Source organism: Papio anubis, chromosome 6 (genome assembly GCF_008728515.1).
Source record: "Papio anubis isolate 15944 chromosome 6, Panubis1.0, whole genome shotgun sequence".
NCBI classification, from domain to species: domain Eukaryota; kingdom Metazoa; phylum Chordata; class Mammalia; order Primates; family Cercopithecidae; genus Papio; species Papio anubis.
In genome coordinates, this window is record NC_044981.1 from 21,853,723 (window position 1) to 21,875,160 (window position 21,438).

The 21,438-nt window shown below is 43.0% G+C and overlaps 1 long non-coding RNA gene across 23 annotated transcripts in view; it reads left to right on the plus strand.

The window, feature by feature from the left end:
• The window catches only part of LOC110743051, a 553,234-nt gene that overhangs the window by 177,200 nt on the left and 354,596 nt on the right, over nucleotides 1-21,438 (plus strand). For 21 of the 23 annotated variants that reach the window (XR_004184220.1, XR_004184216.1, XR_004184225.1 and 18 more), the window contains one exon: nucleotides 11,842-12,074. The exons of the other annotated variants lie outside the window; for them this stretch is intronic. This is a non-coding gene — a long non-coding RNA (uncharacterized LOC110743051). The remainder of the gene's footprint in view (nucleotides 1-11,841; nucleotides 12,075-21,438) is intronic. 23 annotated transcript variants of the gene reach the window in all.

Consider the following 21,438-nt stretch of genomic DNA (forward strand, 5'->3'; position numbering starts at 1 on the left):
GCTTTTTTTTTTTTTTTTTGTTAGTTTGGCTGCTGAATGAAAGCAAGCACTTTATTTAGAAGTGAGTAGGGAGGGAAATGCAGCTTAGGGTTGACACCCTTCTGGTGCTTATCCATAAATATGAAATGGTGTTAGAACACCAGACACCAAAGAGCTTTCTGATTGGCTGTTGGTGATGTCATCATGTCATTAATACTGTGCTCAGAAAATAAACTGATCCGTCTGTTTTCTTTCTTTCTTTCTTTCTTTCTTTCTTTCTTTCTTTCTTTCTTTCTTTCTTTCTTTCTAGCTGAAATGTATGAAATCTATTTTTGTAATCTAAAATGAGGTGCTTCAGTCAGGACATTTTGAAAGAATTATTATGTTTCTCATGTGTTCAGAGTCGTTTTGGTGTTCACTTGAGCAAAGCAATAGTCACCCACAAGTATTCAGCCTATCTTGTCTTATTGCTTAAAAGTAAAGGCAGATGCTATTCAACACCTGGGTACCAACAGTTGACATTTACCCACATTAAGTGCTAAGGCTGTAGATGAGGATTTCTTCCTGTCGGCCTTTAAACATCCTAGTAAGCCCAGGGCCAATGCTGGCACATGGAAGGTGAGGGATGTGGATGAGTAATAAGGAGTGCTTTCTTTTTTATTTTCTTATAAACTAATTTTGTTTCTCTACCTTTGATAACTCTGCAGTCCAATTTAAACCTGCCTGCTTTTCCACTGAATGCATCCTCATCTGATCTGTTAGCCTTATAATTGTGTTTCAGCAGGAGGAACACACTTGTGGCATGTCCAAGGTGTGTGTCTGTGTGTGTGTGTGTGTGTGTGTGAAAAATCCAATAGCATTCTTGATATGCAGGAGTGACATTCTCAGGAGGAAAGCCACTGCCAAGCAACACTCTAACCTCTGCATTGATTTTGGACGCCTAGAGGTCTGGAAGGTTTGACAATTCTCCATTCCTACGGTTTCACTCTGATCCAAGAAGGAATACTGTTTCGATTAACCATTGGGAAGCATTTCGGATAGATACAGCTCTTCGCGTTTTCTTTAAATTAAATATAGAACTGTCCTTTTGAGGGAAAGCCGTGATTCTTTATTTTTAGAAAGTTTGGCTGGAATAACCTTCCCTTTTCTTGTAATATTTAACTTTGCTTGTGAATAACCTTAATAATGCACTTCCTTGCATGCCAATGTACTCTCGGGTAGAATCTCCTAATAACATGTACAAATGTTATGTAAATCCCCCCTCCCCCAGAAGATGTTTATTGAGTGAAAATGCCTCTAAGACTTTATTCCATTACTGTCAAAATGTCCAAGGTTATTTTACGCATGCTGTGGACGTATTATTTGGATTAGCAAAATGTCTAGCCAGCAGGTGTAACTGATTTCTGCCGTGCAACTGTAATCTCTTGTTACAGGGAGACAGTGCATTCCTTTTCAAGTTTTCCCTCATTTTTTTGCAAAGTTATAAACCACAGATTTAGCAATCATTGGGGTCAAAAGGAAAAGGAAAAGACAATGAGCCCCATTCATCCTTATGAGCCCTCATGAGTATAGAGATAGTGTATTTTCCAGGTTAGAGCCCCATCTCTGACAGGCTTTAATTATCTATGAGCTGAAACAAGAAACAATATAAACATGCAAAAGCATTTCAGGAACAGGTTTTTGAAGGAGATGAATCACCCAAGTTGGGGTCCCACTCAGCCCTTTTGCAAGGGGCCAGCTCCCTCTACTCGGCCTGCCACTTGATCACGTGACAGCTGTTTGCAGACTAAAGGAAAGAAACAATCATTCACTAGCAGGAAACCTAATCCCGGGCAGGTGCAGTTTGAGTAACGACTCTAGGCCTGAAGGTCAGAATGGCTGCAAAGACCTAAGCTTTTGCAGATGGTCTGAGTGGGAGGCGCCAGGTTCAATAACCCTTCTGTAGCCCCCAGGTTGGTCCTTCCTCCGGGAGGGTGCTCCCACTTCTCCAGATACTGCTGAACTTTTGAACCCAAGTACAGTACACTATTTAGGATGTTTGTCATTTATAGCTTTTAGATAAAGCAGTAGCGGATTTTAAGGAAACAGTAGACAGATCCATTTTCCTTTTCCTCTAGTGATGTTAGTGATCTAATTAGAAGTCAGTGTTTTAGCAGCTTCCTCTCTATGTGCTTTGGGTTCTTTTTTTCTAAGAGACGCCTATGGACATGAACAAAAGCCGGATGTTGCACTAAGGCTTCTGAACAAGTGCTCTGCATTAGATACGTCTGGAGTTTACACACCATGCTTTCCTCCGTGCAGACCAAATGAGATCCTGCCGGGTGTTACGACTCCCTGTGTCCATTGTCAAAGCTGTATTTTCACTGCCTTGAAAACTACCCTTCTGCCACTTTATATCCATTACTAATGGCCACTTTTTAAATTTATATTGCTTGGAACTAATTGAGATTCCAGGTGCACAAGCATGTCACATGCAAGGGCTTGGGTACTTGGGAAAGTGTAACAATAGTTCAGGAAGAGGTGATCAGCTGCCACCCTTTCTGGGGTGAGGAAACCTCCAAAAAACCAAACAGCAAGTATCAAGTACATAAATTTGAAGGGAGAATATATGAGTCTGGCGTCCTCTCAGTTGCAACCTGATTTATTGAACAAAATGGTGATTGGGGGAAAGTATAGAATATTTGCTTAAAGGAATCCACTTCTCTGAATAGCTCCCTCGTTTCTGTGGCTTGGAGACTGAGACTTAGAATTCCACAATTATACTGTATAGATGAGCCTTGTTCTATATTTGGGATGTAATCTCCACACTCAGGAGCTACATATGGCCGTGAGCACCCACTTAAGAGCTAAAAATGTAAGTTACCGCCTACTTTGTCCTGAATTGGAATCATACATAATTGCTCTATGCTTTAAAAAATCTTCCTTTGAGGAAAGAGTTCAAGATCAAATTGTTAGTGGGCAATCTTATATGAAGCCAAGTATCACTTAGCTATTGAAAGAAGCTACATAAATACTTGTTGTTGAACAAATAAAATAAATGAAGGAAGAATTCACACCTTTCATTACTTAATCAGAAGGTAACATGGTGAGTCAGGAAGCTGTAGGCTCATCCAAGAAGTAAATACCCGTCATGAAATGGGCAGAGATCTGGAAGCAGGAACTGACGGGGTGGGCTCCTAGAACTAATGAAAATGGAAAGGATGGAAAGTCCAGTGATTTCTAAATTTGATCATCAGAGTCAGCTTGTGAGCTCTTAAAAATAGGCCGGGTGCAGTGGCTTATGCTTGTAATCCCAGCATTCTGGGAGGCTGAGGTGTGCGGATTGCTTGAGCTCAGAAGTTCAAGACCAGCCTGGGCAACATGGCAAAACCCTGTCCCAACACGGAATACAAAAATTAGTTAGGCGTGGTGGTGTGCACCTGTAGTCCCAGCTACTTGGGAGGCTGAGGTGGGAGGATTGCTTGAGCTCAGGGAGGTAGAGGCTGCAGTGAGCTTTGATTTGATTGAGTCACTGCACTCCAGCCTGGGTGACACAGTGAGACCCTGTCTCAAAATAAAACAAAATAAAATAAAAATAAAAATAAAAAAGCTGGTACAGTGACTTATGCTTGTAATCCCAGCACTTTTGGAAGCCATGATAGGAGGATGCTTGAGGCCAGGCATTCGAGACCAGCCTGGGCAACATAGTGTGACCCCATCTCTGCAAAAAAATTAAAAAAAAAAACAACAAGTTAGCTAAATGTGGTGATGTGCACCTGTAATCCTAGCTATTCGGGAGGTTGAGGTGGGAGGATCACTTGAGTCCAGAAATTTGAGGCTGCAGTGAACGAGACCTTGACTCTAAAAAGCAAATAAACAACCAAAAAATCCCAAAAGACAAAATAAAAACAAATAAAACATCTATTCCCTGACCTAGACTCCAAAATCTCTTAATGCCCAGCCTTTGTCCACAGATCAGAAATGCTGGGGATGAGAAGGGGATGTGGAGGTCAAGAAGGTGATTCAGGGAGGGCATGAACCAAGTAGGTGACCAGGCTTTGCCAGCACAGAGCAAAGGAAATACACTATTTTGGGGGTTTGTTTTTAAATGGATTCCGCAAACATTTTTTTGAGCACAATACATTGCATCCCATTTTGTGATGGAAGTATACAAAACTTTTTTCTGCTGACAGGCCCATAGACAGATTTACCTTGAGCAGAATGACAGCTCCACTTGTTCAGTGCATTGTGGCCCTCTGAGTATCATTAGTAGAGGAACGTAAAGGAGGCAGGAATAACAGCCAGGTTTGTAGAAGCCTTTGAGGTGATCTTTAAACTGGTGTACTGAAGGGTGGGTAGGGTTTTTCTAGGAGTAGGAAGGCCAGAGGGGAGATTAGGAAGATTAAAAACAAAGTATAAAGACAAGGAAGGAAGAAAGAACAAGGTGTGTTTACAGAGTGGTGAAGAAGGCAAAGGATGATTGGAGGTGTGAGTTGAACCTGTGGCCAGTGCCTTCCTTTGCAAGACTAAGGTATCTGGAGTTCACAGTATGGTTGATCTTGAACAACATGCGTTTGAATGGCAAAAGCCCACTTACAGACAGATTTTCCTCCTCTTCTGCCACCCCTGAGAAAGCAAGAGCACTTCTTTCTCTTCCACCTTCTCTGCCTACTCAGTGTGAGGATTCTAAGTTTCAGTCTCCAAAGATGAAGACCTTAATAATGATGCCCTTTCACTTAAAGAGTAGTAAATATACTCTTTCTTACTTGTGATTTTCTTTTCTCTAGCTTACTATATTGTAAGAAATAGTCTGTAATACATATGAAATACAAAATATGAGTGTATCGACTATTTTATTGGCAAGGCTTCTGGTCAACAGAAGTTAAGTTTCTGGGGAGTCACAGTTATATGTGGGTTTTGACTGTGCAACATGATCAGTGCCTGTCACCCCCACATTGTTTTTTGTTTGTTTGTTTTTGAGACAGAGTTTCGCTCTTGTCATCCAGGCTGGAGTGCAATGGCACAATCTGTGTTCACTGCAACCTCTGCCTCCTGGGTTCAAATAATTCTCCTGCCTTAGCCTCCTGAGTAGCTGGGATTACAGGCGCCTGCCACCACTCCTGGCTAATTTTTATATTTTTAGTAGAGACAAGGTTTCGCCATGTTGACCAGGCTGGTCTCGAACTCCTGACTTCAGGCGATCCACCTGCCTCCGCCTCCCAAAGTGCTGGGATTACAGGTGTGAGCCGCTGCACCTGGCCTACCCCTGCATTGTTTAAGGGTCAGTTGTATAACCAACCCTGTTCCCCTCAGAAGGACAAGATGAGATGCTTTTAGGATGTTAGCCTTACCGCTCTGGAGTGTAAAAGAAGCTGGGGAGGGGGGTTGCCTCAGGCATAAAGGAACTGTGGACAGGGAGAGGCACAGTGGGTTTCGTCTCTGAACAGAATACAAGCCCTCTGAGGGTGAGCAACTCAACTTCCAAAGATTATTCTCATCTCTGCAACATGCAGTAGGCGCTAATACCATTCTTCGGTTAATTAAAAGAGGTTTAATATATGCCTCATTAAGCAGAATAATCAGTATCTCTGAGATGCTTATGTGCTTTATTTTTCTCCTTTTAATAAAAACAAAAATTAGAGGGATAAGAAATAATTAGGGGCAATCTGTTAGCTCTCACTTCATTTTTTTCTCCCTTGATTATTCTCTTCCATTTTTTTTTCATAGCTCACATAGCTCACTTTCTCCCTTGACCTAGTCCTCCACTGATAACATCAAAGTTAGCACAGCTTGCAGACCTAAGTGGGTTTAGAACACAGCTCTCAAGATGGAGCCACGAGGATATAGGAACTGGATTTTAAGCATCTGTGATCTCTGCCCACCTCCTCTTTAACACATGAGACCCCTCACAGTCTAAGATGTAGAATTGTCCATATCTGTAGACTCGAAGTGCTGTGGCTGAGGACTTTCTTTGTGCTTATTTTTATGGCTGGTTTATTTGCATCTTTGCAGAATATTCACAAATTAGAAAAGAATTTTTTTTTTCTTTTAAGGATACCAAATCCAGGTGGGAAGTAATGATCTTGGTGAATTCTAGCACTTGTCAATTTGAAAATGTTCAGGGAAAACAAATGAAAGAGAAAGGACGAATTTGTTTGTATGCTATCATTCACTAATTCAAAGCTGCAGACATTTCTCTCTTACTGTACTTTTGAAGTCAAGGATTGGAACTGAATAATAGACAACCTTCCAACATAAAACATTATCAAGCTTGAGGGATTTTATTGGGGTTTTTGATATTTCATTGTTTTCTAGTTTCCCTTTGTCTTTGATCAACTTATTCCTATGATAAGAATTTGGTCATGTTACTGCTTTTCTCTTTCCCCTAAGCTTGTCTTGTGTCATGGGAATTATTTCTCTCCTTTTTTCTTTTCTCAGTAATTTCGTTGATTGCAAATAAATAAACTAAGTATTTATCTAGACTTAGTTTAAATATACCAGCCAGTTGGAAGTCTGCTTTTATTTTTCCTTCAAGTATTTTCAGTTTTCTATTTAAATGTGTTCATAGTAAAGAATTTTAAATTCTGAATTATGTAAAACCCATTCATCCTGAATATTGGGCTAAGGCTTATCTTTGGTTTGTAAACCTTTCTCAGTGCTGCAAATTAGGAGCTAAATAATACCGTCCTAGTGATGGTGGTGGTGGTGGTGGTGCTGGTGTGTTAAAAATCCTGGAGTATAAACTGTTTTCAAGTGTCCTCAAGTACTTCAGAAGTCTCCATTTTTATAGTAGCACTTGATATGGTAATTATATATGATTCTCTTGTGTTCATTAAAATAGGAGCCTAGGGCTTCTCAGACAATTTGTTAGCTTCCCATAGGTTGCAAGTAATAAAATTGCTTTGCTCTAAAAATCTGTAATTCAGTGCTTTCACTAATTCAGATGGGCTTTCTCTCCATTCTTTTTCCTGGTAGATAATGAGAGGATTTTTTTTTCTCATCCCTCTGAGAATATGAGGGTAGTCCAGCCATGTTGGGAAACAGAAGATATGGGTTATCTTGGAAGGTGAATGTGGCTATTTTTATTGCTTTGGTCTTAAAGGACCTGTAATTTCAAAAGCATGATAATTCCTTCCCTCTTAGTTTCTTCAGTTAACTCCTAGGCCCATATTTCCAGAAAGGATGTATATTTTTTTCCTGAAACCAAAATAAAAGCTTCTATCATCTCAATAAGGCAGCTTTTTAAAATGTGGGAAAAAAAGTTTAAGAACAAATCCAACTAATAGCCAAAAGGCAGAACCAACTAAGAAGTCCATACTTAGATAAATGGATAAACAAAATATTGTAGATACACACAATGGAAGATTATTCAGCTTTAAAAGATGGAAATTACAACACATGCTACAACATGGATGGATCTGAGGACACTGTGCTAACTCAAATAAGCCAGACACAGAGGGTTAGATACGGTGTGATCTCAAAAATATGAAATATTCCGAATAGGCAAATTCATAGAAATGGAAAGTAGCTTAGAGCTTGCCTGGAGGCAGGGGTGGAGGAATAGAGTTACTGTTTAATGGGTGCAGAGTTTGTTTTGCAAATTCAAGAGTTCTGTGGCAGGCTGCTGGTGATAGAAAAACAATGTGAACAAATGTGCTTAATGCCACTGAAGTGTACCCTTAAAAATGGCTAAAATACAGGCTTGGTGGCGTGCGCCTTAATCCCATCTACTGGTGGCATGCGCCTTAATCCCATCTATTAGGGAGGCTGAGGCAGGAGAATCGCTTGAACCTGGGAGGTGGAGGTTGCAGTGAGCTGAGATTGCGCCACCGCACTACAGCGGGAGACTCTGTCTCAAAAAAAAAAAAAAAAAAAGGCTAAAATGGTAAATTTTATGATATAGATATACACCCACAATTAATTTTTTTTTTTTTTTTTTGAGACAGAGTCTTGCTCTGTCCCCAGGCTGGAGTGCAGTGGCTCGATCTCAGCTCACCGCAACCTCCGCCTCCCGGGTTCAAGCGATTCTCCTGCCTCAGCCTCCTGAGTAGCTGGGATTACAGGCATGTGCCACCATGCCTGGCTAATTTTTGTATTTTTAGTAGAGATGGGGTTTCATTATGTTGGTCAGGCTGGTCTTGAACTCCTGACCTCGTGATCCACCCGCCTCAGCCTCCCAAAGTGCTGGGATTACAGGCGTGAGCCACTGCGCCTGGCACACAATTAAAATTTTAAAGAAATCTTCAGTGGTCCTAAAACAAAAAGAAGAGAAAAAAATGAGTGCTACTTAATATGGGGCCAGCACAGTGGCTCACACCAATAATCCCAGTGCTTTGGGAGGCTGAGGCTGGAGGATTGCTTGAGGCCAGGAGTTCCAGACCAGCCTGGGCAACATAGCAAGATCCCATCTCTACCAAAAAATAAAAATTGGCCAAGGTGGTGGCATGAACCTGTAGTCCCAGCTACTTAAGGAGGCTGAGGCAGGAGGCTTGCTTGAGCCCAGGAGTTTGAGGCTGCAGTGAGCTATTATTTCTTCACTGCACTCTAGTCTGGGTGACAGAGTGAGACCCTGTCTCTAAAAAAAGAAAAATATAAGTAAATAAATAAAGTGAGTATGCATGTCTGAGATTTGTTTACCTGAATGTTCTGATTTAATGGGTCTGGCATGGGGCCTGAGAGTCTGCCTTGCTCACGGGCTTCACCTAAATCCCAACTTCGGAGGTCCTGGGAATCCTTTGGATGGTTCTACTTTCTTCACTGCTAATTTAGGATCCACGCTAAATCATGCTAGTTACTTACCATGAATCAGCTTTTTGGCTTTCATGATATTGTTGCTGCTGTCATCTCAGTCTTCTTGTCCTTGTAGATTTCTACATTCTGAGAAACTCCTTTAGTTTTATTTTAGTGGAGTATTTTGATGGGGCGAAATAAAGGGAACTGAGGTAGCACTCATCTTTAAAAGGAAGTTCCCAATTCTGTTTTCACTTTTTTTCTGGCTAAGTGCTCATTGTTGGGGGAGGGGAGAACACTGACTAATTTAGCAGAATCATCAGCATGTGTCAACATTCCCCTCTGACCTCAAGTTTATTTGAATCAATGTTGATGGAGCGCTAAGTATGTGCTGGGCATTGTGCTTGTCCTTGATAGTTGGTAGATGTGGTCCCTGCTTTAAGGAAACTAGTACTATATGCTTTAGCCCAAAGATGGAGGGCGGGGCACATAGATGACACAGTCTTCATGGAGCATGTTCTTATAGTCTGTTATATGTCACAGTTGTGAAAGCTGCTTCCTTAAACCCCACCCCCACTGTCCCACTCGGCAATTTCATTCTTATCCCCAGATTGTTCTCATTTATCTGTTTTTATGATTTCCACCCCTATTGCTAGCCTGATTAAAGTGGAAAGTTTTAAGCCATAGACCATGCTTGTTTCTGTGAAAGGTCTTTCTAAATTGTGTCCATGCCACTACATCATTCTTACTTCAGACAGAATAATTGCTTTCTAGTTTGGCAGAGTTAGGGGAAATATAAACATGCCCTTTTTAGCACTGTGTGGAAGAAGAATTCTAACATGGTCCCCATGATTCACTCCCAGACCTGTATTGCATACACACCCTGAGTAATCCCTGGAACTGTGACTGTGATGAATTTACTCCCTTGACTAGTTATGTTCTATAGTATAATTGACCTTACGATCGGGAGATTATCCAGGTGAGTCTGACTTAATCACACCAGCCCTCTAAAAGCAGAGAGTTTTGTCTTGCTGCTTGAGGAAAGAGAAGCTGGAGATTCTTAGCATGAGGGAGATTCAGATGCACCTTTGTGAGCTTGAAGACGGAGGGGGCTGTGTGGCAAGGAATGCCGGCAGCCCCAAGGAGCTGACAGCCAGCAAGTAAGTGGGGATGTCAGTCCTACAACTACAAGGAACTGGAGTCTATTAATGACAAGAATGAGCTTTTAAGGGGCTTTTTTCCTCTAGAGGCTTTAGATGAGAACTCAATCCAACACGTAGATTTCAGTCTTGTGACACACTGAGCAGAGAACCCAGTCATGATGTGCTGGGCTTCTGTCTTAGAAAACTGAGTTAGATGCCTGTTGCCTAAGCCACTAAGTTTGTGGTAATTTGTTATGTATCAATAAAAAACTAATACACGTATTAGTGTGCAAATGCATTTGAAAAAGAGTCTACAAGTGCTTTCAAAGAAGAGTGTATAGGCGGGCGCGGTGGCTCAAGCCTGTAATCCCAGCACTTTGGGAGGCCGAGACGGGCGGATCACGAGGTCAGGAGATCGAGACCATCCTGGCGAACACAGTGAAACCCTGTCTCTACTAAAAAATACAAAAACTAGCCGGGCGAGGTGGCGGGCGCCTGTAGTCCCAGCTACTCGGAGGCTGAGGCAGGAGAATGGCGTAAACCCGGGAGGCGGAGCTTGCAGTGAGCCAAGGTCCGGCCACTGCACTCCAGCCTGGGCGACAGAGCGAGACTCCGTCTCAAAAAAAAAATAAAAATAAAAGAAGAGTGTATAAGGCTTCCAGTGAAAGACCAAGCTAATGCTGCTTAGCCAGCTGGGCAAAGAAAGTCTAGCTACCTTACACATAATAGGAATTTAAAATATCACTGACACATAGGAAATATCAAACCATGGGGAGGGTATAGATTTAGAGAGAAGAAATATGAGCAAGTCTTGGCTCTCTTACTTTCTAGCCAGGGGAGGCCACTCACTCCTTTGAATCTCACCTATAAAATGAAGGGGTTGACCAGATGTATCTCATCACAATGTAACCGTTGGTTTTATTTAGCAAGCAATGTACTCAACTCATTTCCATAACTTTCTTTGATTTAGCCTAGCCCTGACCCAGTGGGTATAGGATAAGGGTTGTTGTCTGATGGATGTCTTTTTTGGGTAGTTTTTTTAAAAAGCAGCTTAAAATTTTATGGGTTTTTAAGGATCAGTCCAAAATATTCCTGTCTCAGTACAATAATCTGATATTTGCATCAAAAAGCTACATCAAAATATACTACTTGGGGCCGAGGCAGGTGGATCACTTGAGGTCAGGAGTTCGTGACCCCAGCCTGGCCAACATGGTGAAACCCCGTCTCTATTAAAATTACTAAAATGCCGGCACGGTGGCTCATGCCTATAATTCTAGCACTTTGGGAGACTGAGGCAGGAGGATTACCTGAGGTCAGGAGTTCAAGACCAGCCTGGCCAACATGGTGAAACCCTGTCTCTACTAAAAAAAAAAAAAAACAAAAAACAAAAAATTAGCCTGGTTCAGTGGCGTGCGCCTATAATCACAGCTACTTGGGAGGCTGAGGCAGGAGAATCACTTGAACCTAGGAGGTGGAGGTTGCAGCGAGCCAAGATCGTGCCACTGCATTCCAGCCTGGTCGACAAGAGCTTAACTCTATCTCCAGAAAACAAAAACAAAAACAAAAAAAGACAAAAAACATGCACCAAGAAATTGATCTTTAAAATCTGTTTTTGAAACTCAGGGCGGTTCTGACTAGAAGTGTTTCTCTGCCCGGAACACCTGCTCATCAGAACTCATTCTGAGTGTGCTTCTGCAGCGCTTTAGGGGTGGGCACATAGCCCGTTCTTGTGCATCACTGTGCGTGAGTCTGGTCTGTTGAACTTAGAATTATGTGTAAAAATCTGTCTGTGTGTCTTAAGTACTGGTGTTTTAAAAGAGGTGGTTGCATGGAGCACCTGTGTTGCTAGTCTTTTTCCTAGGAAATGATTCTTCTCTGAGCTTAAGGATCTCGTTCACATTGCAAAATAAAAATCTGTGGAAAATTAAGGACACTCAAGTTGTAATATTTCAGGGATATAACGATATTTCAATGAGAAAATTCTAATTATGGAGAGCTTTCCTTCCCCCAGCACCTGGAGCTTCTTAACCTGCTACGAACTAGCTGCGGATTTTCATAAATTGGACTATAAGAGGGGAAAAAAATCCCTCAGCAACTCAGCCACCAGGAAGATGATGGAAAGTGCCTGTCAGTCGCTTAAAAGCAAGAAAAGGAATACCTCAGCCGCCTCCCAAGATGCACGAAGCCTCCAGGAATATCAGCCAACCTGGGCTTTCTGCATGGAAAACAAAGCTGCCTAAATGGGTATGTTTTAAAACTCTAACTTCTGAGTTGCTCTCCTGGATATTTTCAAACATATCTTAAAAAGGCAGGTGGACTCAGTGGCTCACACCTGTAATTTCAACACTTTGGGAGGCTGAGGTGGGAGGATCGCTTGAAGCTAGGCGCTCGAGGTGTGGTGAACTATCATTGCACCTCGGCACTCCAGCCTGGGCGACAGAGTGAGATCCTGATTCTAAAAAAAAAGCAAAAACCAAAAAAAGGCCAGAGGCAGAAATACCTCACTGTTGTGGTTCATGATTCTATCACAGACATTAATGAAGCCTTCTATCCACCCAAGGGGCACACCACTGTTTCCGCCTCCATCGCTTGTAATTTGGCCCCAACGTTGCCAGCCCTCACTTGACATCTGGCTTGTGAGGATGACTTCTGTGGAGCTAGCTATTGTTTCTTCTGTCATTTTTAAACAATACTAGAGGACAGTGGGGAGGGGAGAGGGAATCACAGCTCCCACACAAGCAGATGCCTATTTGAGAGTGTGCAAAAGCAGTGTGACATTCTGGAAATAGTAGTCTCATTTCACTTCCTTGCCCATTCTTCACCATCAGTACAAATGACGTATTTTCTGACACTGGTTCAGGGTTTAAAACTTCAGGCTTTCAGAGTCTGCCCACATTTTTGAGAATTCTGTCTTAATGAATGTATGCCATGAAAAGCATTAACCATTACTTTCATTCTGTTCTGGTGAAACCACCCAGTGCTCTGCGCTTGTACAAAATCCTTTGGACTTTTAGTTGGGCGATAACTTTGCAAGTGGTTAAGCACTGTACAAATTAAACTTCAGTCATTCAGCAATGTTATTGAACACTTATATCTTCCCTTAATTTCCTTACTCTTCATATCTATGTTTTATGAAATTGAGGGCAGCACAGGTTAGCAAAAGTGGTTTGATCTTAGAATGCTTTTGTATTAATTCTGTGCAGAGTTTCTGGTAATTCACTCTCGCCATCTTAGCTATGTAATACCACAATTCCATAGATGGTGGTTGGACACCATGGGCGTAGGCACCACCTCCTCTCACTTCTGTTTGATGTTTTCGAGTGAAGTTAATTTACAGTAGGATATAGAAAGGGTAATGATTTGGGCAGAGAACTTGCTTTCCCTCTACCATATAATTGTGATTTTGACTCCACTTTTTGTGTTTTGTGTGTGTGTGTGTGTGTGTGTGAGACGAAGTCTCTGTCACCCTCATTGGAGTGTGGTGGCATGATCTCGGCTCACTGCAACTCCACCTCCCAGGTTCAAGCGATTCTCCTGCCTCAGCTTCCCTAATAGCTGAGACTACAGGTTATGTGCCACCACACCTGGCTAATTATGTAGTTTTAGTAAAGACAGGGTTTCACCATGTTGGCCAGGCTGGTCTTGAACTCCTGACCTCAAGTGATTCACCCACCTCAACCTCCCAAAATGCTGGGATTACGTGCCCGGCTTGATTTTGACTCTGTTGAAGTCGAAGACAAATGATCCAGCAGAGATATTATAAGGTCTTATCCTGATTCTCAAATTGTGTGGAAGACAAATATGACTTAAAAATGACATTAACACAAAAGAGTAAATAGAGGCTGAGAAATGGGATTGGATGAGGCATGTAGTCCATGTGGAATGCCTATTCAGTTAATCGAAGGGTGAAAATCTTGTTTGTAAAACAAACTGCTATAAAAATGGATACCTGGAGACCATATCCTGCTTCTCCCCCACAACTTTCAAATATTAATCTGAAAGGGAGAAATGAATGACCCAAAGGGGTCTTGAGGTAGAGAACCATGCTCTAGCTGTTTCTTGCTGGGCATGTGTGCATCTCAGCAGGAGGATGAATGGTGTCCTTCACCTATACAAGATTTTTAAGTTCCGGCCCGGCACAGTGGCTCATGCCTGTAATCCCAGCATTTTGGGAGGCCGAGGTGGGTGGATCACATGAAGTCAGGAGTTGGGGACCAGCCTGGACAACATGGTGAAACCCTGTCTCTACTAAAAATACAAAAATTATCCAGGCACAATGGCAGGCTCTTATAGTCCTAGCTACTCAGGAGGCTGAGGCAGGAGAATCGCTTGACCCTGGGAGGCAGAAGTTGTGAGCTGAGATTGCACCATCACACTCCAGCCTGGGTGACAGAGTGAGACTCCATCTCAAAAAAAAATAAAAGATTTTTAAGTTCCTGGGCTGCTGCTTGAGGTCTGAAGCCTCAAATGATGCAGCTAATGAGTGAGTCAACATGTTCCTTTTCTTCCCCTTATAAAAGGAGTAATACATTTAAAATGTAGAGGCTGGTTGCCAGCAGTGGCTTAGGTCTGTGAGGTCGAGGCTGATGAAGTGTACATATGTTGATTAAGTTTCAATCCTCTGCCTCCAGAAGGGCCTCGTCCCTCAGCCCAATGTCATGGATGGCATCTCCACGGCCTCTTCTGCCTGGATGGAGGTCCCAGGATCTCCATGCTGCCAGCTCCTATCCCTTGGCCATATATGGGGGCTCCCTTTGACATCTTCAGAGAATCCTGAGAACTTCTCCTGCAGCCTCCCTGTCCCAGTCTGTCTTAGTCTGTTCCTGCTGCTGCAACAGGAAACCTCAGACTAGGTAATTTATAAACAACAGACGTTTATTTCTCATCATTCTAGAGGCAGGGAAGTCCAAGATCAAGGCATCAGCAAATTCACTGTCTGTTGAGGACTCAGCCTCTGCTTCTAAAATGGTGCCTTGTTGCTGTGTCCTTGCATGTTGAAGGCAGAAGGGCAGAAGCAGATGATTGTGTTGGCTGTGTCCTCACATGGTGGAAGAGGTGGAAGAGGGAGGCAGCTCTCTGAAGCCTTTTTTTTTTTTTTTTTTTTTTGGAGACAGAGTTTCGCTCTTGTTGCCCAGGCTGGAGTGCAATGGCACGATCTTGGCTCACCGCAACCTCCACATCCTGGGTTCAAGTGATTCTCCTCCCTCAGCTTCCTGAGTAGCTGGGATTACAGGTGCCCACCACCACACCTGGCTAATTTTGTATTTTTTTAGTAGAGACAGGGTTTCTCCATATCGTTAAGGTTGGTCTTGAACTCCCGACCTCAGGTCATCTGTCTGCCTCAGCCTCCCAAAGTGTTGGGAGGTGTGAGCCACCATGCCTGGCCTGGAGCCTCTTTTATAAGGCCATTAATCCCATTAATGATGATGGCACCTTCATGGCCTATTACCTAACAAGGGTCTTGCCTCTTAATACGTTACATCACCTTGGGGGTTAATTTCCAGCACTTGAATTTTGGAGGAAGACATAGGTCCAAACCATAGCACTATCTCATTTTGCTTTGAGTCTCTCTTTGCTTCTGGCCAAGGCATTTCAGTTTCTTCTCTCTTGCTTCAGAGATGAATAGTCTTCTTGGGCCCAGAGCTGCAGTGGTCTCCCTTTTCCTGTGGTGCCTTGTTTTTTTTTTGGAGACAGAATTTCACTCGTGTTGCCCGGGCTGGAGTGCAATGGCGTGATCTTGGCTCACTGCAACCCCCGCCTCCCGGGTTTGAGCGATTCCTCTGCCTCGCCTCCCGAATAGCTGGGATTACAGGTGCCCACCACCACACCCGGCTAATTTTTTGTTATTTTTAGTAGAAACAGGGTTTCACCATGTTAGCCAGGCTGGTCTTGAACTCCTGACTTCCGGTGATCTGCCTGCCTCGGCCACCTAAAGTGCTGGGATTACAGATGTGAGCTACCATGCCCGACTGGTGCCTTGTTTTTTTGTTTTTAAATAGCTCAGGTCTTATTTTGCCCCTTCCTCTCCTCCTCCCCACTTTCCATCTCTTGCTGCCCACAATCAGGTAGCAGGAAAGGTGGGTGCTTTCATGTGGATTGTCAGGTTGGTGAACTCTTGGGAGTCAAGTCAAGGCCTTGTCTAACTCATCTTCCCTCCTCTTAATTTCCTTGTTTTCGACTGGGCATAGTGGCCCATGCCTGTAATCCCAGCACTTTGGGAGGCTGAGGCAGGTGGATCACAAAGTCAGGAGTTTGAGATCAGCCTGGCCAACATGGTGAAACCCCGTCTCTACTAAAAAAACCCAAAAATTAGCTGGGCATGGTGGCATGCGCCAGTAATCCCAGCTGCTTGGGAGACTGAGGCAGGAGAATCACTTGAACCTGGGAGGCGGAGGTTGTAGTGAGCCGAGATTGTGCCAGTGCACTCCATCCTGGGCAACAGAGCAAGACTCCATCCCAAAAAAAAAAAAAAAAAAATTCCTTGTTTTCTTGCATCAAAATTTAAGAACACAAACTGTAAAATGTGAAAGGTCTGTGGGACAGTAGGGGTAAATTTCCGCTAAAGTAGAAGTCAGAAGCCTGGCCTTGAGTGCCCTCTGCTATTTTCTAGTTGGAAAACCTTTGACAAGTGAGTTAACCTTTTTTGAGCTTCAATTTCCTCATTTTAAAAATAGACGTCATATTGATCTTATCTATAGGACCACTAAAAAGATCAGCTGAGATAAGGTATACCTAAGAACTTTGCAAAGTGGCTGAGCATGGTAGTTCAAGTCTATAATCCCAAAATTTGGGAAGCCAAGGCGGGTGGATTGCCTGCGCGCAGGAGTTCGATACCAGCCTGGACAACATGGCAAAACTCTGTCTCTACACAAAATACAAAAGTTAGCTGGGCCTGGTGGTGCATGCTTGTAGTCCTAGCTATTTGGGAGGGTGAAGGTGGGAGGATCACCTGAGCATAGGAGGTTGCGGCTGCAGTGAGCTGTGATTGCACCACTGCACTCCAGCCTGGGTGTTAGCAAGACCCTGTCTCAAAAAAAGAAAAAGAAAAAATTATACATAAATGAAAACAAAAGAAGAGAAAGCTTTGCAAGTTCTAAAAAGAGCGAGTAACCTGTTTCAGGCAATATGCTAAGCACGTAGGAGAACAGTGAAAACAGTGCAGGAGGCCGGGCGTGGTGGTTCACGCCTGTAATCCCAGCACTTTGGGTGGCCGAGGCGGGGGATCACTTGAGGTCAGGAGTTCGAGACCAGCCTGGCCAACATAGTGAAACCCCATCTCTACTCAAAATACAAAATTAGCTGGGTGTGGTAGTGCATGCCTGTAATCCTGCCTATAATTTTAGTTATTTGGGAGGTTGAGGTGGGGGAATCGCTTGTACTTAGGAGTTGGAGGTAGCACCATTGCACTCCAACATGAGCAATAAGAGAGAAACGACGTCTTAAAAAAAAAAAAAAAGTGCAGGATTAAAAGTGGGAAGACCGGTTTGAATCCCAAACGTGGCATTTCTTAGCTGTGTGCTGTGTGACTTTGGTAAATTACTTAATCACTTAGAAGTTTATTTTCATCATTTCTAAAATAGGGACAATAACGTGAGGCAAAGTGTAATGCTATTGCTAGATATCAAAAATTACCATGTGTTGTACAAATGTTAGCTGTTTCACTATTATTCTCCAAAATTATTTAGTGTAGTGATATAGAGAATAATTTTTGGATATATTTAAAAGTACTATACTGTTTGAATCCTGGGAAATGAACTATTTCTTGCAACCTCTTTTGGAATCTAGACATTAATGTAAGGAGACTGGCCAAGTTTCTTTATCTTCCACATAAAATAAAGTTCACTTGATTAAGTGTATTATTTTATCTTTTTTTTTTTCCCAGGATCTTGAGATACAGGAAAAGTTTTCTATCTCATATTTAGCAAACCTAATTCGCTACCTGTGGTACAACTTTTAAACCCTTTAGTATTTTAATGTTTACATTTTTAAAAGGGAGGTAAAAAATTTTGGGGTGGCTGTAAAGGTAAATTGAGATAAGTTAAGGATAGATTTTGGAAACTTGAAAGTTAACATATTTTATTGCCATCTTTTCAATATATTTTGTAACAAATATAAAACTTTTGTCCAAACGTACTTTGTTTAGGACAGGCTTAAAAATACTAAAAAACTAAAATGAATTAGGTTCTTTCATTATTTAAAATTATTTCAATTTAAAGGTTTGTTTCATTAAAGTAGCCTTGACTTTCACAGTTCAAAATAATGTTAATATAAAATACAGTTGAAATAATCTTTCTAAATAACGGAAACAGAAGTTGTAATATTGAAATTTTATATATCGAATAACCTATTAGTAAAATTTATAATGTTTCAACCAGAAACAGAGAAATCAACAAAAACATGGAATTTTTTTTTTTTTTTTTGAGACAAAGTTTCGTTCCATCACCCAGGCTGGAGTGCAGTGATGGGATCTCAGCTCGCTGCAACCTCCACCTCCTGGGTTCAAGCAATTCTATTGCCTCAGCCAACTGAGTAGCTGAGACTACAGGCGCCCGACACCACGCCTGACAAATTGTTATATTTTTAGTAGAGACAGGGTTTCATCATATTGGCCAGGCTGGTCTCGAGTTCCTGACTTCGTGATCCACCTGCCTTGGCCTTCCAAGGTGCTGGGATTACAGGCGTGAACCACATGCCCGGCCAAAACCACGCAATTTTAAGGAGTACTCAGACACGTCAGTGTATCACACATCAAACAGATACCAAATAAGAATGCTGAGGATTTGATCAATGTAATTAATAAGTAGAATTAAGAGCTACATTGTATTTTGTATGCCACTGAGAATGGAACCTTTCAAATGCACAAGATTTATTTCCAAGAGTTCATCATGTCTTTGTTTCCATTAGTTTTAAATGGCTGGATAAATAGGTGATTCTTTACCATTAAGTTTATAATAGTTGAGTTCTACTCTTCTAATCTTCTATTCTTAGAATAGGTGTATAGGGCTCTGTCTGAAACAAGTGGCTTTGAACAGCTGGGTGTGGTGACTCATGCCTGTAATCCCAGGACTTTGGGAACCCGAGATGAGCGGATCACTTGAGGTCAAGAGTCCGAGACCAGCCTGGCCAACGTGGAGAAACCCTGTGTCTACTAAAAATACAAAATTTAGCCAGGTGTGGTGGCAGGCACTTGTAATCCCAGCTACTAGGGAGGCTGAGGCAAGAGAATCACATGAACCCGGTAGGCGGAGGTTGCAGTGAACCAAGATCGCGCCACTGCACTCCAGCCTGGGCAACAGAGCAAGACTCTGTCTCAAATGAATGAATGAATGAATGAATGAATGAATGAATGAATGAATGAAAGAAAACAAGAGGATATGAACACTTCTTCAGTCTCATGAGACTGAACTTTTGCCATCAGTTACCACCCCTACCCTGACCCCCAGCCTTTTCTAGTCTGCATAGAACTTTGGGGAAGGGTTGAGGAGGAGAAAGTCTCTTCAGCTTTATAGAGGGGACATGGGAGAGACAATTCCAAGAGACACTTGCCATGAGGATTGGGGTGCCTGCAGGAAGGCAGCATTAGCATTGGATTTTCTGCCAGGTGCGGTGGCTCACGCCTGTTATCCCAGCACTTTGGGAGGCCGAGGCGGGCGGATCACAAGGTCAGGAGATCGAGACCATCCTGGTGAACACGGTGAAACCCTGTTTCTACTAAAAATACAAAAAAAAAAAAAAAATTAGCCGGGCATGGTGGCGGACTACAGGGTCGCAGCTATTTGAGAGGCTGAGGCAGGAGAATGGTGTGAACCCGGGAGGCGGAGCTTGCAGTGAACCGAGATCGCGCTACTGCACTCCAGCCTGGGTGACAGAGCCAGCCTTTGTCTCAAAAAAAAAAAAAAAAGCATTGGATTTTCTGGTTGAGTGACTGCTCAGGCTGACTTGCCAACCTGCCCCTATGCCTCTCTGGGTTGGGAGAAGAGAATGAAGAACAGCAAGAAGAGGACTGCCAATGGAGCAGCCCACATATCTCCCTTTTAGTTTGGCAAGGATACGCATGGTCTCCAAGGGTGAAGTGGACACTGGCAATGGCAGTTGGTCCTGAGCCATCTTGTTGGAACTATCCCTAAGTGGCTGGCTTTTGGTAATGGGAGCCAAGGGGTGGGTGGAGGAGCCAGACCTATATCAGGGAAGCTGTGCAGTGAGGGGCTACCATAAGACCCTCAGAGGAATTCACATCCCAGCCAGCATTATCCAGAGACGCAATCGTGGCCACTTATGCAGGGAGACATTTGCCTTTCTCTCCCTACCAGTTCCTCGTGGGAGGAGGATACACTGGAGGCGGGGGAACGAGAAAGAAATGTGTAAAAGGCTATAACCCAGCCCTTCCTGTTTAGAGTCCAAGTAACAGCTGTGCCTGACCAAGGCAGGAACTTACAGAAAACCAAAATTGAATTTGAGAATAAAAATGTAAATTGATCAGGCTGGGCATGGTGGCTCACGCCTGTAATCCCAGCACTTTGGGAGGCTAAGGCAGGTGGATCACCTGAGTTCGGGAATTTGACACCATCCTGACCAACATGGAGAAACCATGTTGCTAATAAAAATACAAAATTAGCCGGGCGTGGTGGCGCATGTCTGCTGAGATCATGCTATTGTACTCCAGCCTGGGTGATAAGAGCGAAACTCCATCTCAAAAAAAAGGAAATTGATCAGGAATATAATCACCAAAAGTATGACCCCTAAATTATGAGATCTGCCTAAGGTGTCATTACAGATGGGAAAGGGGTTTATAAATAGCAATTTGGGGCCGAGCACTGTGGCTTATGCCTGCAATCCCAGCACTTTGGGAGGCCAAGGTGGGTGGATCACCTGAAGCTGGGAGTTCGAGACCAGCATGGTGAGACCCTGTCTCTACTGAAAATACAAAAATTAGCTGGGTGTGGTGGCAGGTGCCTATAATCTCAGTTACTCGGGAGACTGAGGCAGGAGAATTGCCTAAACTAGAGAGGTGGAGGTTGCAGTAAGCTGAGGTCATGCCATTGCACTCCAGCCTGGGCAACAAGAGCAAAACTTAAAAAAAAAAAAAAAAAAAAGTAGTCATTTGGGGGCGGGGCTTTCTGGCTCACACCTGTAATCCCAGCACTTTGGGAGGCCGAGATGGGCAGATCGCTGGAGTCTAGGAGTTTGAGATCAGCCTGCACAATATAGAGAAACCCTGTCTGTACAAAAATTACAAAATTTAGCTGGACATGGTGGTGCATGCCTGTAGTCCCAGCTACTTGGGAGGCCGAGGCAGAAGAATTGCTTGAGCCTGAGGGGTGGAGGTTGCAGTAAGCCAAGATCACACCACAGCATTCTAGCCTGGATGGCACAGTGAGACCCTGTCTCAAGAAAAGATAGCCTTGATGTGATTAAAGTAAGACCATTTCATGTTAATTGCCCACTGAGAGGATAACACTCAAATGAACCCAGTTTCAGATTCTCCTTTTTACCTCATTATGATATCAGATATTCATCCTCTATCCAAATTCATCCCAGAAGAGTTGGTATTAAGTACTTAGCTTCTAGGAGCTTTGTTATTAGGCCTGGAGCCCTTGACATTATGTAT